The sequence below is a fragment of the Vombatus ursinus genome, unplaced genomic scaffold (assembly GCF_900497805.2).
Source record: "Vombatus ursinus unplaced genomic scaffold, bare-nosed wombat genome assembly UNPS02014158.1, whole genome shotgun sequence".
NCBI classification, from domain to species: domain Eukaryota; kingdom Metazoa; phylum Chordata; class Mammalia; order Diprotodontia; family Vombatidae; genus Vombatus; species Vombatus ursinus.
Window position 1 is genome coordinate 856,747 of NW_020953936.1, and position 18,163 is coordinate 874,909.

General features: G+C 34.4%; 1 protein-coding gene across 6 annotated transcripts in view; it reads right to left on the reverse strand.

Annotated features, from left to right (window-relative positions):
• The window catches only part of RNF38 (ring finger protein 38), a 199,315-nt gene that overhangs the window by 38,405 nt on the left and 142,747 nt on the right, over window positions 1-18,163 (reverse strand). For 2 of the 6 annotated variants that reach the window (XM_027859052.1, XM_027859053.1), the window contains one exon: window positions 12,623-12,772. The exons of 2 other annotated variants lie outside the window; for them this stretch is intronic. The gene's annotated coding sequence lies outside the window, so the exon portion shown is untranslated. The remainder of the gene's footprint in view (window positions 1-12,622; window positions 12,773-18,163) is intronic. 2 more of the 6 variants (XM_027859055.1, XM_027859054.1) reach the window with 2 other exon arrangements.

Sequence of the window (18,163 nt, forward strand, 5' to 3'; positions counted from 1 at the left end):
CTTCCTAGCTGTGTGAGCCTGGGCAAGTCACTTAATTCCATTGCCTAGCCAAAAAAAAAAAAAAAAAAGTACAAAATACTTGGAGAAAATAGGATAAACATTCCTATAAAATGCAGTAGTGTTACAAATTAGATTTAAAAAGTAGAATTCAACAAAATGTTCCTTACAGGAAACATTTATTCTGGAATAACTTGTGTAACTATTCACTTCACTATGAAACTAAGCATTTAAGCACCTGAAAAGCAATTATACTTAGACACATATGCATATATTTATGATGGTGCTGAAGGACCCGATTTTTAAGCTATATTTTTAAGTAGACAAGGCTGTCTGAACTTTCTGGATTACAACACTTAATGCATTTAAAGCTGAAGGGAATAACTTGATGCTTTGACGTGGAAAAATTACAGACTGTATTCTGAATAGCTACTAAAAGATTTTTGAAATTAGTTATCAAACTCAAAATAAACAGCTGGTCTAGAATTTAACATACCACTAAAAACAGAAACGACACTCCTAATAAACTCAATGGAAGTGCAGATGATTCTCACAAAAATTTCATCTATGGAGAAATAGGTATGTAGAAAGGTAGTTGCTAGAATTCTCTCACTTTTTTAGGGGATTAATAAGGTCTAAGTTTTTTTTTTTCTGTTTCTTTTGATATCTTCTCTTCTTTCAGCTACACTGTGAATCAATGTCTCAATAGCAATTGGTGACTTGTAGCATAGATCTCCTCTATGTACAGTTCTCTATTACCATAAGTGGACCTCCCTGTCCCCCTGAGGAGCCTAGTCCCTCCTCTTCCCCCTTCCCTACCCTCCCAATGGCTCTCCACCCAGCAGCCCAAGCAGCTTCAATGCCTCGGCCCACGCAGCTGGAGGGATTTCAGAACTTGGGAGCCCCCCACAGCCTTGCTACAGGGGAATAGTGGGAAAAAAAGAACTGCCTATATAATATATAGCGTTTCTAGCATGCTAGAACTTACAAGGGCTTAAGTTCTTTTGGCAGTTTGACCTATAACAGAGTAGAGTCATCTCCATCTCCATGGCATGATGAGGCATATGAGTTAAGAATCAGTGAAATATCAAGTAATAACATTATTTTACCATTATTTGTGGAATCTGAAGTGGCAAAAATCCAATGCTAGTAGAAAACTAGCACTCTTACTACATGGGTAATGGGGTCACAGACTGACAAACATTTTGGAAAACATTATGGCATAAAGTCACAAAACTATCATTCCACTGCTAGAACTGTATCATCATAAAAAGAGTGTATAAAAACTCTTCTGTGTAAAATATAGAGAGTTGCTCCATTCTTAACAGCAAATAATTGAAATTGCTTACACATCTAGTAACTACAGAATAGGTAAGTTGTAGGAGATGAATAAAATGTAATATTACCCTCAATTCTCTACCCAAATGGATGTTATCTCACCAAAAAAAGGAATTACTTACAATAATGCAGATTTCAACTCATCCATGCCTGCCTATTCCATAAGATGTCTGTGTTTCCCCAAAAGATTGCTACAAGGTGCGCCCCAATATGCTGAAGGCCTTAATAATGTTCTCCTGACATTTTAAAGATATCAATAGAGCACTCTGGTAATTTACCTGTATTCCATCGCTCCTGCCATATAACCAGCCAGCTTTCTCTCCTTGTTATACAAGCCCTCAATCATCCTTTACTGCTATTCTTCTAAACTTTCTGTTGGTTATGCTGTGGAGTTAATGCTATATAAAATTACCAATGGTTTACTTTATAAGTAAGGATAAGGATTAGATTTGTTATTCCATTTGTGTAAGGAATTTACGGATGAGAAAATTCCCTCTAGTAAGGCAGACTGCTATCTTCTCTCCAACTTAAAGTACTATTTTAACCAGGTCTTCCTGATTTAAAAAAAAAAAAAAAAAAGGCTCTATCCATTAGTCCATGCTGCTACAGCAAACAACAGAAAACAGAAATGAAAGCTATTACAAGACCATCTTCCAGACCAATAATTTTAAATCAGTATTCAATGTAACTATTTGATACTGGCTAAATAAAAGGATATTAGCAGAACTAGAAGAGCAAGCAATGGAAATATCTGAACGCAATAGTCCAGAATTCAACACAAATAACTTGGCAAAAGATTTTCAATTTGACAAGAACTACTAGGAAAAGAGGAATGTAGTTTGGTCAAAAAAAGGGCTTAAACTAGCATCTTATATAACACATGACAATGTGATTTCCAAATAAATAATCTATTGGTCACATCATAAAACAACTGAAAGAAAAGTGCAGGGAGATATGTTTAATACCCACAGTTGAAGGAAAAACAAGGGATGAAGATAACGAAACACTAGATAATTTTGATTGTGTGAAATTGAAAAGCTTTTACAACGATAAAATCAATGCAATTAAGATAAAGGAAACAGTTGAATGAATGGGAAAAGAATATTTTAGACCAAGAGCCATTTCCTAGTAAATTAACAACAAACAGATAAACAGTTCTCAAATACTGCCAACTATTAGCAAAACATAAAAGACTATTCTAAAACATTACTGAGAGAGAGGCAATCAAAACCACTCTGAAGTTTCACTCATGCTCAACAAATTCATGAAGATGATAAGAAGTGGAAATGATCAATGCTGGAAAGGCTATGGTAAAACAGGCATACTAAGTCACTGCTGATACAGCTATAAACTGTTCTGATCATTCTATGAAATAAATTGGGATTACGTGGAAAAAAGTTCATTTCCTTTGACCTAAAGACAATACTGCTGCGCACATATCTAGAAAGTCAGAGATAGAAAAGTCCCATGTATACCAAAATACAGTAATGTAGTAACAAAAACCTAGAAACCAAGTGGTTATTCATTGGGCAACGGCTAAACAAATTATGGTATATAAATGTAATGAAGTATTATTATGTTGTAAGAAATTGCAAATATGAGAAATTAAGAGAAATGTAGGGAAACTTCCATGAACTAGTACAAAGTAAAATAAGCAGAACCATTACAACAGTATGATTATGTAAAACAAAAGCAAAACAAAATTAAAGTGAGTTCTATATAATAATGATGACAAAAACTGAAGCATGGCCCTAGAGAAATGAAAAAAAGTATCTTCCTTCTTTGTTAGAGGACCTCAGGGTTATCTTGTTGAATTTTTCTTATTAGTAATCTGAAGCATTCCTTCGTATGAAAGAATCATTTAGTATTTAATTAATTTAGATAGTTTATAATTATTCTTTTGAGCACTATTTGTTCATATCCTTTGACTACTTAACCTGTTGAGCAACGGCTCTTTGTCTTAAATATTTCTTTTACATCTTGGATACCAAACCATTATTTGAAAAATCTGATACATAGATTTTTTTCCCTCCCAGTCAACCACTTCTCTTTTCATCCTAGGTACATAAATTTTGTTTGTGTTAAAGCTTTCCAATTTTTTGTAATCAAAACAATTTTTATCTTTTGTAATTGCCTGTATCCCTTATTTAGTTAAGAATTTGTCTTTTAATTCAAAGCTGTAAAAAGTGTATGATCTCCTGTTCTAATTACTTTTTTTATGATATGATCTTTAATATTCTGGTCAGATATTCATTTTGAATTTATTGCGGAAAATGGTGTAAGTTACTGATCAAAGCCTAATTTATGGTACACTTCTTTCCAGATGTCCTAGTTCTTATCAAATACAGAACTCTTTCCTAAATAATTCAAGTTTTCTGGTTTACTGAAAAGTGACTTGCTCAATTTCATTATTTCTGACTCTCCCTTGTCTAGACTGTTCCACTGATGTACTTCTCTTTTTTTAAAGGGATATAAATACTTTCGATGATTGCTGTTTCTGAATATACTTTAAAGCCTAGAAGTTCTATTCTTCCTTTTTTCCTACCTTCCTCCCCCCACCCTCTGCATTATTTCCTTTGACATTCTCTAACTTTTGTTCCCCTTAACGTATCTGGTTATTATCCTATCTAGAAATGGAAAATTTCTCTTTGTAATCTGATTGGTATAGAATTAAAACCATAAATTAGTTGTGGTAGCATTGTCATTTTCATTATATTTGCACAGTCCAATCACAAGCACTGAATATTCCTCCAGTTATTTAAGTTGTTCTTTACTTCTTTAAGGAATATTTTATAACTGAACTATTGTGTGTTTTGGTATATTTACTCCCAAATATTTTATGCATCATGTAGCTATTTTGAATGGGATTTCCCTTTCTATTACTGCCTTTTGGATTCTGTTAGTATACAAAAAAAAGAGATAGTTTTCTGTGGGTTTGTTCTGTACCCTAAAATTTTTGCTGAAGATATTGTCTCAATTAGTTCATTTACTAACTGCCCAGCATTTTCTAATATACCATCACATGTCATCAAATAGGGTATTTTTTTCCCTTCTTAATGTCTATTATTCTGCCTTTAATTTCCTTCTCTAGTGTTACTGCTATGATTAGCATTTATATGAAATACAACTGATTTTTCTACTTAGAAGATAAAGCTATATCAAATAATAGTGGAGAAGAAACATCACTGCTTTACCACTAGTATTTAGTGGGAAGGCTTCTAGTGTATCCCCATTGCATATGTAACTTGTTTTTGACTTCAGATGCTTTTAAAATTATTTTTTTTTTTTAATGAATAAAGGTCCTGCTAAACTGTAGGGTTTTTTTTTCCCTTAAGTATTAGTGAGTCCTATACTATGTCAAAGGCTTTTTTTGCATGGATTGAGAGAATCATGTCGTTTTAGATATTTTTGTGTTTAATGTGATTGCAATGTCCCCCCCCCCAATAATACTGAAACACCATTGCATCCTGGGTATAAAACCAAGTTGCTTATAATGAATGATTTATTAGGTAAATTATTATAGTGTGATAGGATTTTAATCAAAATTTGTTAATTGGTATTCATTAGTGATACTGGTCTCCAGTCTTCTGTGCTTTTTTCCTCCTTGGTTTAGGTATCAGGACTATATCTGTCTCATTAAAAAAGTTTAGGAGTTTCTCAATTTTTTAGAATAATCTGCTTAATATTTATATAAATTGTTAAGAGCTTCACAGAATTCTCCTATAAATCTAGCAAGACTAGGACATTTTTTTCCTTGAGTAATTCCTTTATAGCTAGTTCTTTTTCTGAGATTGGATTAAGATTTCCAGTTGGTATTGTTTGAATATTTTGTATTTTTTAAGGCAAACCTCTTCTGTAACTATACAATGGGTTATGATAATTCTTTTTATATTTTCTGATTGTGCTATGTTTTCACCTTTGTTATCGTGCTGATTTGATTTTTGCTCTCTTTCTTTTTAATCAGGTTAGCTAAAGGTTCATTTTTTTTTTCTTTAGCACATTGCCCCAGTGTAGAAATTTCCCTGTGTCCCAAATCATCCAGTCCAGTTCTATCCTTGGCTCTCCTCATGATCAATTTCTTTTTCATATGACAGAGAATATCTCTCTGGGTCTATGCTTTCCCATCTTTCTGAATGTTGGTTGCCCCCAAAGCTCTAATTTTCTTTTTTTCCTAAAAGATGATGTTATGTCCATGGAGGTACAACAGTCTCTTCGAGAAACTAGTCTCAATGTGCTGATTATAATGTGATAAAATTAAGGTTTTTATTAGTTACCTCTACCTAATGCTTTCAAAAATTGTGCAGGTTCACACAAGCAATTTTTAAAAATACCCTTTCATATAAATATTCAAAGAAGAGACAAAATTTGTTTTACAACTATAAAAAAAAGGATTAAAATTAAAGAATACAATAGTTAAAAATTAAGATGAGTAACTTAAGAAGACTATCTAGGACAAATTTGCATTAATCCAATAAACAAGATGAAAGTATCATTCCTTAATTGTATTTTGAATGAAATATAATTGATTCTTCTATTTAGAAGAGGCATACTATGTTAATATTTTAAATCTGAGAGGCACAGTACAATAGGATTATTACTGAATTTGAAGTCAGTGGCTTTTAGTTCGAATTCTCCACTGAGCCATGGGAAATTGGCTAAGTCACTCATGCTCTCTGGGCCAGATTCTTCAGCTGTAAAATGAGTGTGACAGACTAGATGACTTCTAAGGTCTTGCTTTTCAAGCTAGAAATCTCTATTCTTCTTACTTAAATATTGTTTCTATTCTGTTCTCAAAAAGTCATTGAAATCAATTTGAAATCTGCAAAGTGCTTTTCTCACTAAAAGCTTGTGAGGTAAGTCACTTTATAGATAAGGAAATTGAGTTTTTGAAGATAACCTGAGTATTTCTAAGAAACAGCAGAATCTGAATCCTGTTTTTACTGGTCTATAGGGGATAGAAACTAGACTTGGTGTCAGGAAGACCTGAGTTTGAGTCCTGCCTCAGATATTTCTTAACCATGTGACCTTGTAAAAGTCATTTAATCTCTTTCAGTTTCTCTCTCCTCATCTATAAAACTGCATTCATAAAAGAACATCTCAGAGGCAGCTAGGTGGCGCAGTGAATAGAGCTCTGGCCTTGAAGTCAAGAGGACCCGAGTTCAAATCCAGCCTCAGACACTTAACACTTACTAGCTGTGCGACCCTGGGCAAGTCACTTAACCCCAATCGCAGCACCAAAAAGCAAAAACAAACAAACAAACAAAAAAAACAAACAAAAAAAGAACACAGTGTTGCTGTATCAAATGAGATAACATATGAAAAACACTTCGCAAACCTTTAAAAGTGCTATGTAAAACTTAACTACTGTTATTATTAGATAGCCATAAGTCTGAAAAAGATGGAAGTTTGAGTTATTTACAATCTCAACATGAATGAATAGGATGATGCGGCAATCAAAAAACTCAAATGAAATCTTTAACTGAGGTTAGAAAGTCATAGAGTATGGAGGTGATAATCCTGTTATATGCTGCCCTGGTCAGAGCTAGAGTACTGTGTTCAGTTCCAGGCCTATTTTAGAAAGGACATGGTTAAGCTGGATAGCTTCCAAATGAAGGTATTAATGATGATAAAGGCCCATGAGATCATGTCCTATCAATCTGACTCCACAAACATTTAAGTGAATATTGGGTCAAAGGCACTGTACTGGTTGTTCAAAGACAAAAACGAAAAACAATCCCTGACCTGAAGGAACTTGCATTCTACTACAGTAATTTCTATTCAATTCTAATACAAGAATCAATTGAGATGCTGGGAATATTTATTCTGAAGAAGCAAAGACTTAGGGGAAACATGACAGGTGTCTTGAAACATCTGAAGAACTGCTATGTGGAAGAGTAAGTATTAGACTTGCTCTATCTACTTGAGTCCCAAGGACACAATCAAGAGCAATGATGAAAACAAAGCAAGCATATTTAGGCTTGATACAAAGAAACACTTCCTAACAATAAGAGCTTTGAAAAAGCAGAAGGGGCCGTGCCAGCAAGTAGTAGCCTCACTAGGGTTCTTGAAACAATAAATAGATAACCACCTTGGGTGTGCAATAGAGGAGATTCTTAGGTAGAGGTTCAACTAAATAGCCTCTAAAGTACCTTGCAACTTTATGATTCTTGTGTAATTTTTAAAAGAAAGACAACATTAACAAACATCTAGGCATTATGAATATTGTTATACTCGAAAAATGTGTTAATCCATGTCTCCCTAGTTTTATTAACTTAATGAAATTCTGCTACCAAACAGCCTTTTTATAGTACCTACTATGTGGCAGGCACTGTGAAAAGTGCTTTACAAATATTATCCTACTTGATCCACACAACAATTTTGGGAGGTAGGTGCTATTACTGTAGCCATTTTATAGTTGAAGAAATGATACCATTCCACTAGTTTCAAACTGCTATATTGTAAAGATTTCTTCTACAGTTAATGTTCAAAATCACATTAGTTAAAAATAGATGCAATCAATTCTCAATTACTTTTGGCAATGGAAAACAGGAAAAATACAAAATTTACAGATTCCCAATCTTTTAGTAGTTACAACGTCCTCTTCAGAATACTTAATACTAAAATGCTACATTTTACTCAATGAGGAAGTAGGAAGGAAAGAGGATGAGGGAGGAGGAGGAGGAATTTCAGGGAGACTAGATCAAGGAAAGTATTAGTCTTAAGCAAAATAAACTCCAATGATGCACAGAAATATTTATAGCTCTTTGAGGTGGCAAAGAACCCTCTCAGGGTACCCATAAACTGTGCACTGGATGAGTTAAGTTATGGTATATAAGTACGAAGTAATACTACTGTGCTTATCTCTTATCAGTGTAATGACCAAACACAAATCCAGGATGAGCCATGCTATCCACCTCATGACAGAGGTAAAGAACTCCGAATGCAGAATAAGAATTTTTTTTGGATATAGCCAACATAGAAATTAGTTTTTGATTTGACTAGGCATGCGTGTAATGGGTTTTGCTTTTGTGTTCTCAACTGGGGTAGGAGATGTGGTAGGAGGGTAAGAAGATAGATTTTGGCTGATTAAAACAAATGGACCACAAATTTATACTTTAACAAATCTTTGATCTTATTAATGTAGACCCAATGGTTCTCAAACTTTTTGATCTCAGGGTCTCTTTACATTTTTAAAAACTGAGGACTTCTCAAAGAACTCTGATTTTGTTCATAGGGTATTTCAATATCTACAGTATTAAAGATTAAAATATTTTAGTATTATCATGAAATAGTTTTGACCATGTAAACCTCCCAGAAAGGGTCTCGGGTACCCCCGAACCATACTTTTGAAGTAAGTAAGCTTACACCACTGGTGTAAGCACTACCTCCAACATTACAGATCACAAATCACTCATACCCTATAATCCTGAGTGCTGCTTGCTTGTATCCTTCTAGATATCCTACATAAAGACACCACTCAGCATATGGTTAAGTGTTCCTCTAGGTCAATATTCCTAGAGTAACAATATAATGCTCAGGCTATCCATCATATAATACCTTGCTTTCAATACATGCATGACTAGTCCCCTTCCTTTTCTGATCATGTATTTCTTGGATATCTTTTATGGTACTTTTTACAAACAAGTTACCATTGGTAATATGCATCATTTTACTCCACCAAATATGTCTCTATTGCCTACAATTCTAGTTCTACTGACAGTGGTATTTCCTGATTCTAGAAGAATATTAATACTAAAAAGATGGATTTTTGTTTTACGGAACTACTTGTGATCACTGAAAGCTTCTGAACTTTCCAAATGCAATTATGCCTATTCTCTTCTTTTTCTTAATTTCTAAACCTAGCTTACTATTCATTTGTACTGCCTTTCCAAGATGAAGGTATTGATAATTATAGGTTATGATAAACTCAAAGAAATATCTACCTAACTGCTTATCATCTTGTTAACTACCATTTTTCATCTCTCTCTATAAATATTTCTCTATAGACTTCAGAATACAGAGCTTAGGTCAAAGGCTCATTTCTTTAAAATTTCTGATTAATACACAATTATCAAGGAAAAGGGAATTTAAATTAAAACTGGACCATAAATAAGTAATCAGTGCTACACCACTGTTCGAAAGTAATACATATCCCCTACCATCTGAAAAACTAGAATATGCATTTATTTTAAGGCATTTCATTTACAAAATGAAACCTATATAACTCCATTTTTAAAGTAGATGTTCAGGATGCCAAAGTGGATCAATTTACTACTTCAATGCATCTATGAACTTATTAATGTGGGTACTCTGTAACTGTCACTGCCCACAACATCTCAGACAACATGCCATAATCTCCAAGGGTAAAGTCTCAAACAAATAAAAGGAAAAGGTAAGAAAGCACCTCTTACAGTTTTAGAGAACGAAAGAATTCCTGACCAAACAAGGGAAAGAAAAGAGCATAGGAGGGTAAATGGACAATTCAGATTACAAGAGACATTCCCCAAATAGATAACTGGTCAAAGAAATGAAAGAGCAGTTCTCAAAATAAGAAAGAAAAGCTATCAACAACCATATATGATTTTTTTTAAAGTTTTACAATACTAATAAGAAAAATGCAAATTCAAACAACTTTGAAGTTCTACTTCATACCCACCTATTGGGCAAAGATGACAAAAAAGCAAAATGACAATCGTTAGAGGGGCAATGGAAGGACAGACATAGTAACACACTATTGGTAGGGCTATAAATTGATCCAAACATTATGTAAAACAGCTTGGAACTACACCTCCCCCAACCCCTAATCACATAACTGCTGTTGGCCTAGTGATACTACTACAAGGAATTTATCTCAAAGGGATGAAATAAAGAGGGAAAAGTCTCATTCAGAAAAATATTTACAGCAGCACTTTTTGTTAAAGCAAAGAACTGGAAACAAAATCCAACTGAGAATGATTGAACAAATTACGTAATATGAATATAATGATACATTATTGCTCTGAGGCAGTGTGAAATAAGCAGACCTAGGAGAAAAAGATACAAAATGACAACACTCCAAAGGAAAACAACTATGAAGAACTTAAGAACCATGATCAACACAATGATAAATCATGACGCCAAAAGACTGATAATGAATCATTCTCACTACCTTTTGGCAAACAGCTGATGATACAGAATGAAGAATACATTTTTGGATAAGACCAATGTGTGCATTTGTTTCGCTTGACTAATTTTTTGTGAGAGAGTTTTTGTTTTTGTTCTTATTTTTTGTGGGGGAAGGAAAAAAGAACCAATAGAACATTTTTAAAAACACATAGAAAAGAGTTTAGAAAGAAGTTCAGAAGGGGATCCATGGAAGCAGGGAAGTGTTGTTACAGCTATCAAATTTAGTACATATTAAACAACAACTTGAAATTCTTGGTGTCACGTACCATACTATTTTTCTGTTCTTTGTATAAGAAACTGTTCATGCTTGTTAAATTTAGGATAAAAAAAGATTTTCTTCTTAAAAAAAGAAAAAAAAAAGCTGGCAGAGCTGTATAATTTCATTCCCATTTATTGTTATTATGGTTGTACCTTAATGTTCTCAGAATGATTGGCTTAGCTAGGTGAGTTTTTTATATGTTCCTTTTCCTCTCAATACCTTTCACTGCTCAATCTTCTGTCGTCCTTCCCTATGACGTTTTTCAAGTACGTACTCTAAAGCCACTGTTGCCCGTCTGCATATCACAAGAAATAAAAATGTCTGTTAATGGACGGAATAAATACTGGCTACTGGGGGGTCATTAAAATCAACCGGTCCTGAGTAGTCATATTACTAACTAGTTAGGGGAAAGGCCAAATTCAACGCCAAATTTAAAAGAGGATAAAGAAAAGATACTGTACAGTAGCTGCAATCTAATCAACTTAGTCACCATTTCTCAGACAAGTTTAACATAAAGCAATAGCCACAATGAACATTTAAATAACCCCAGAAGTTGCGTCCAGTAATATAGACTTGATCTCCCAGAAGAGCAGACACCTACAACTACAATGAGTTGTTCAGCATAAAGTTTTGATAACAGATCTTTTTGTTACTAGTTCTCACCCAGCTTTTTAACAGAGAAAATATAATACAAAATTTGAGATCATTATCTTTCACACAAGAGGTGATGACCACTAGAAAAGATTGAAATGAACACTCTAAGAGTTTGGAGCCAGAGGATCAAGGCTAAAATCTTAGCTTTGCCTTAGAATTCTCTAGGTCTCAGTTTCCTCATCTGTAAAGTAAGAGGGTTGAACTAGATTTTCCCTAAGGTCCCTTCCAGCTCCAAATACATCATCGTGGAAAACAGCTAGAGTTTCAAAAAGTTGCTTGTTGATGGCATTGGTAAAAATTGTAAGCCAGTCTCCTCTATCTCCTGGAACTTATTCCTATACTTAATGCATCCATTACTCATTAAAAAAAGCAGAACCATTCCCGTGCCATGTCAAAATTACAATAAACTGCAGGTTTTTAAAGGGCATATTCTACTATAGATATATATCCTTCAAGTACACACTGTGTTTGAACAAACTCTTAAAGATGTCAAGAAAGCGTCATGTAAGGAACATGGCTTCCAAGAAAACCATATTATACAAAGGCAATCACTTAGAAGTTAAGTCTAGCCAAGATTCAATTAAATATATATTTAATATATGTCTATGATTCTTAAGAATTGTTTTTTGATTTCTAACATAAAACATCAACCTCAAAATTCTAATTTCATGAAGTTTTCATAAGCATGTTAAGCTCCAAGGCAGAAATGATTTTTTTCTTTTCCAGAAGTACATCATTTAATGAACTGTGGGTACTTAGTAAGCAGCTGTGAGGATTAAAAACAACGAGAAACAAAAACATTGAGTCTTGGAATTGCCCTACCCCCTACATACTTTCATTTACCTTGGCTAAGAATCACTACACTTCCTGTGGGTCACTCTCTACCTTTTTACAGGTTAATTATGCCTATAAGTTAAGTGATAGGAGGCAAAAAAGTCAGAAAACAGCTCAAGAGCATTAGGGGAACAAATAAAAGCAGTTCAAGAGAAGATAATCATTCTTCAGAACAACTAGCTGAAACAGAAATATTAGAGAAATAATTTGTGGAAAGAAGATCCATACTTACACACAAATCAGACATTAAGTAGTCAGATGGTAACCTACAATGACCTAATGATTTCCATCTTCATGTCAAGCCTTCCTGGAAATAAACTAGAATTTATCTGACTAATACCCTACAGTAGGGGAAGGGTAAACATATATAAGAACCTGGAAGAAAGCTTTGAAGTGGGCATCCTCTTGAACTGTAGTATCCTGATCACTTGGGATGAGAGGGAACAGGCTCTGAAGTCTCACCCTTTCACAAATCACCTTGTTAGGATGGCCAGGTAGAGGTGCTGAATTGGACCCGGGAGAGATCTGGGAAAAAGAGGGAGAAGAAAAGGATAGTTCATGGCTAACTGCACCAATATGGAGAATCAGCCCCATGACGGATAGTCTGGATATTTCAAGTATTTGAAGAATCTGAAGAGACAGGAAGAAAATCAACAATCATTTTAAAACACTAAATAAAACAAATGAGGGTGGCAAAAACAAAAAAACTCTGATCAGTGCTATCTCTTTTGAAAATCAGAGCTTGAAAAAACCCACAACGATATTGCTAAATTTACAAGTGTTCACTAGTCTTTCATCACAGTACTTTTTTTTTCTTAAAAGTACTAATTCTGAAATCTTAAAGGTTATAAAGATGGATATAATGTAACACTCAAATATCCTTAAAGAAAACTGTACTAGTTATGTCTCTTAGAAGGAAAAAAAAATTTTATTTACATAAAAATCATTAAGAATCTAAATGAACCAGAATTTAATTTGTTTTACTAGAGAAAACTTAAGACCGTTACGTAACTAATGGAATCACATTAATTTTAAGGAAATTTAAAAATGAGATTTGCTTTTTTTGTCTCAAATTCAGTAGAAGTAATATTTCTTTATTCATTGGGCAAATGCTCAGAAAAGGAATGTTCTATGGTCATGGAAACCTCCTTGTGTTCAACAAAAGATAACAGACTCTTATTACCAGGAATCATCAAGGAAAAGAAAACAACACATGATCATATGACCTCAGAAGGTGAAGGATCTATAAGGTGCAATGATTACATATTTTAAATGTTTGATATAAATATAAATTCTTATTAAACATGAGCAACATAAATGAATTATTTAAAACTTCCACTTTCTGTGACAAGTACAGAGCTAAATAACGTTCAACTATAGCAACATTCTCAATAAATCTACTAACTTAAGGAGGATTAAATTCCATTCTCTTGTGATGAAAAAGAAGGATGCCATGAAAGAATGGAACTTTTTTTTTTAATCTACAAGTATAAAAAGGAGTGACAAGCAGAAATCAACAATGGTGACAACATAACTCCAGATAAATGTAGAGAAAGATATTGCAGAAATATAGTTTTGTTAAGAAATCATTAGGTAGCTATGACACGTTTAAATAAAAATAACAGGGATGGCATCAGACTACCATCATTAGCCATTCTTACACATTTTGTGAGATCCTATAGGCACTGTACCCATTCTGACTCTTTGGAGTGTCTTTGCCACTTAAGCACATTAAAATACAAACGCAGTTATTCAGTATACAGTCCTCTACATCAGAGCTCTTTATAAATGCTATCAGCTCTACAACTTGTATTTCCTCAGTCACATAGTATGCTAATGTAAAGTAAAACTCCATGTACAAGGAAAATAGCTGGGGTCTCCGTCATTAATTTTATGGGAAGATTCAATTTATGCAAATCGAATATGATTACAGTCACAACAAGAAATATAGCTAGAGAGGGTAAGGGGTTTAGAGAGGGATGGGCTAATACAGAGGACAAAAAGAATACAAACTGAAAGTATAAATATTTTGAGAAAGAACAGGAACAAGATATATTCTCATAGATTAAAAGGGTTAAGGAGAAGGATAAAAGGTCCAGTTTTACAATTTCTCCCCAAATTTTCCACTGTTAACTCCCAATTTAAGAGGACTATCTGTGGCAAATTTTAAATTGCAAAATGGATTTCTTCTGCTCTCTGACAAACTTTTATGATGTCCCTCTAGGTTAAAGTTACATGAAAATAAGTTTTTTTAACCTAAGACTCAGTACTTAAAGGATTGATGGTTTTATTAGGTATAGATATTCCTCTCTAATAATGCATATCAAAACTCCTGGCCTTTGTATACCAGCTAGAAAAAAATTCATCATCTAGAGGCCAACTGTGGTGACGAACCTCTCCAAGATTAGACAGGCTGACTCCTGGATGACAGATATACAAGGTAGTCAGAATTAAAACCTTGCCAGAGTTTATATTCTACCTGAACAGCCTTTGGGAACTCAAAGTAACCTATATAACACAATGAAGAGCTGAAGAAGACTTCAGTCTTTCCTAAAATATAAATAGAAAATAAAATATTTGTGTCAATTTATAAATACAATTATTTTTGGATTTGCAATATTATTTCCCTTAAATATACAAATTACCTGAAGGCTGTATAGTTTACTAGTTGAGGCTTATATTACAAAGAAAATAAAAAAAAGATTAGAGTTTGACAGAATATATTTATCAAGTCCTTACTATGTTCCAGGTATTGTTCTACGCACTGGTGATACACCTGGTGATACAAAGCAAAAAGCAAAAACAGTATCTGCCTTCAAAGGGCTTACATTGTAATGAGAAGACAACATATATAATAAGAATATGTAAGACAAATACATAGTAGACGTAAGTCCACATTGGAAGGGGAAGGGTAGTAGTAGTAGTAGTAGTAGTAGTAGTAGTAGAGGAAAGGCCTTCTGGAGGAGGTATTGCTTTAATTTGGTCTCAAAGACACAGAAAAGAACCGGCAGAGGTGAGAGAAAGTCCATCATGAGAGAAAACAAGTCAAGGAAAGAGTATAGATTACATAAAACAATGGATCAAGAGAGAAATGGTCTGGGGAATTAGAGGTGTGTTTTCCCTCAAAATCCAAGAGAAATATCTATCTTGTATGGATGAATTTTTTATAACATTCTATAAGAAGCCCTTGAAAACCTTTAAAATCTTTTCCTAAAATACAAGTCTCAGCCTTTCTGTATCAGGTCAGGATTTAAAAACAAACCAACCTACTGATTGTTTTTACTTTTACTGGCTGAAGGGTCAGGGTGGGGAGTGAAGGAAAAAAGGAGGAGAAAAAAATGGAAGATAAGAATAGAAGAGAAAAAAGGTGTTTGTGTGCAAACACACACACAGGCACTTGGGCAAAAAGCAGCTAAAATTCAGGCTGCTGTTTCTAACTAAGACAGTATTTATTACAAGGTTCTACATTTAGAAGCAACTTTAGCAGTCTATCTGCTCCAATCATCCAGGCAACACATGAATAAAGGAAGAACTACATAAAAGGAAAGAAGGAGGAAGCTGAGTAACTTTTCCAGTTTGACTTGCTATCTTGGGAATTCTAAAACACCAATATTCAAACACACACAAAAGTATTTTTAAAACTTGAATATAAATAATTTTTAGAAAAACAGTTTTAGCTATTCCGCCTACTCCAAGAGTGGAATACATAGAAAAGTATCAAATTAGCATTCTTTTCCTACTTGCCTAATATAAACTGTTGTCCCTTAAGATGAATATCCACAGGAATGTTTATAATACACAAACAGATCTGTGATTTCACTGATTTCCAAGTTCCCTGCAATGATGTAGATTATGAAAGAAATGATTATATTTAATAACTAATGATTTGGGGAGATTCAGAGTTCCTCCTTTTCTCTATACTCAAGACCTCAGTCTCAGAAGTTTGAGCTAACTTTCTTCTCTATCCAACCCCACCCAATCTTACAAGGAATCTCTAGTCTAAGGTGAATTCCATTTAATCAAGCTTGGGTGGAGACAGACCCTTTGGTCTAAATTGTCCAAGGTTGGGGGTGGTGTGGGTATAGAGACAGTCTCTTGGTCCAAGGGTGACATGAAGTCGCTCTCAGACCCCCACTGGAGTAAGCCCATTTCTGTGGGAAGTCCACCTCTCATTAACTGTTAATGAATCAGAATCAGTTAACTGCCATCCTTTTGAACACTCCTCTTCCATAAGGGAGTCAAAACTAAAAGTCTTCCACCATGATTTTCTTTGGTCTAAGAGAGAGAAGACCAATTCCTTTATTAAAATGCTGGCATTATTAATAAAATGATTAAATTACCCAGAAATTATGTCTCTCAAATCTTTTTAAATTCCATACTTACAACCCATTATGTATATGCATTCTTGTGGCTCCAGTCCAGGTTCTCCCATAAATTTGCCAGAGCCTATGTGGTAAGGGCCACCTTCTTTTCTTTCTCCTGACATTGCAAGGGTAACAGTGGATCACACTTATTGTCCATCCATCCATCTTCTCTCACCCTTATCATGTGACCAACTAGCCCATCTTCTCTTCCTATCAAACAACTCCATGATGACATCTTTTAGTCCCATTCTTTTTCAAAGTTCCTTATTGACCATATGTGGCAGCCTGCTCACACCCTTCTTGAGTGTGTCCATCATCCTGAGTGACATTAACTTTAAAGACTGCTGTATTCCATGTTTTACTGGCGTAAAGCCAAAACCGTAGAATGCTGGTATTAAAAAGATAGATGTCTATTTTCCTGAGAAATTTGGGGGTCCTTAAAAGGAGTTTCACAATTTTCCCAAAGTAAACAAAGTCCACTCTTCTCATGTTCATCTCTGGGGGCTAATTTATGGTCAAAGGTACTGTTTGTCCTAAATATACATATTAATGAAAGAGTTCCTTAGGGTGTCCATTCAGATGCATGTTGTAATCTGGACAACAAAAGTTCTTATTCAATTCTTAGTCTTTTCGAAGTGGAGGGGCACAGATCAACCTCCTTGGAAAGATTAGAGATCTTCCAGGAGGCTCTGTAGTGTTCTAGGGTTTGGTGTAATCAGCGTGCTGTCCCACCCACAAGGTTTCCCTGTTTAATTTGGACACTGTGCTGGATCTCTTTCACCTTGGTGACAAACACCTTTAACTAGCACAGAGTTTAAAGCTCAGTTGATGTTTGAACAGGATTATTTCTGTTGCTATACCTCTCAAGAATTTTTGAGTGCTTTGGAGACAGAACTTGCATAGTTGAGCTTTTCCTAGAAAATCATATGCTTTTTTTGTAATTAGCAATACTTAATTGTTAAATGGTGAAGATGCATTTTAATGCTTAATACCACTTTCCAAAGCGAATTTGTTTCCTATACTAACACTCACACTAAGATGTCTCAATTTGTTTAAAAATGAGTCACAAATATTTTATTTAGATGGGACAGCAGACATATAGCTCTTCTCTTGGTTACCCTTTTCTTTCAGTATTAATAAGGTTTGATGTTTTCCCCACACTTTTGGTACATTCTTCTACTTAAGTTTCCTTGTACATCAAGCCTCTAAAAGTCTTCACCATTGTGTTGCTACCAGCAAGGATGTTGGTTATGTACACTTGGTCCAAGCAGGCTATTTTTCTCCATCTTGGTACCCTTTAGCGCCAATTCTATTTCCTCTATAAGAAAATCTGGAATTGTGATGATAGGGTCCAAGCATTATGGTTACACTACCCCCAAACTGTTATAACAATGTTTACAAATAACTTTGATGGATGTGTGGAAGATGGATTAAAATGGGGAGAAACTTCAGGTAGGGAGATTAATTACAGTTATTCCTTCCATCTCATGAGGGTGTTGTGTGCCATCCCCATCCGGAAAATCCAAGTAAAATTTTTTGGCCCTCCTTTCAC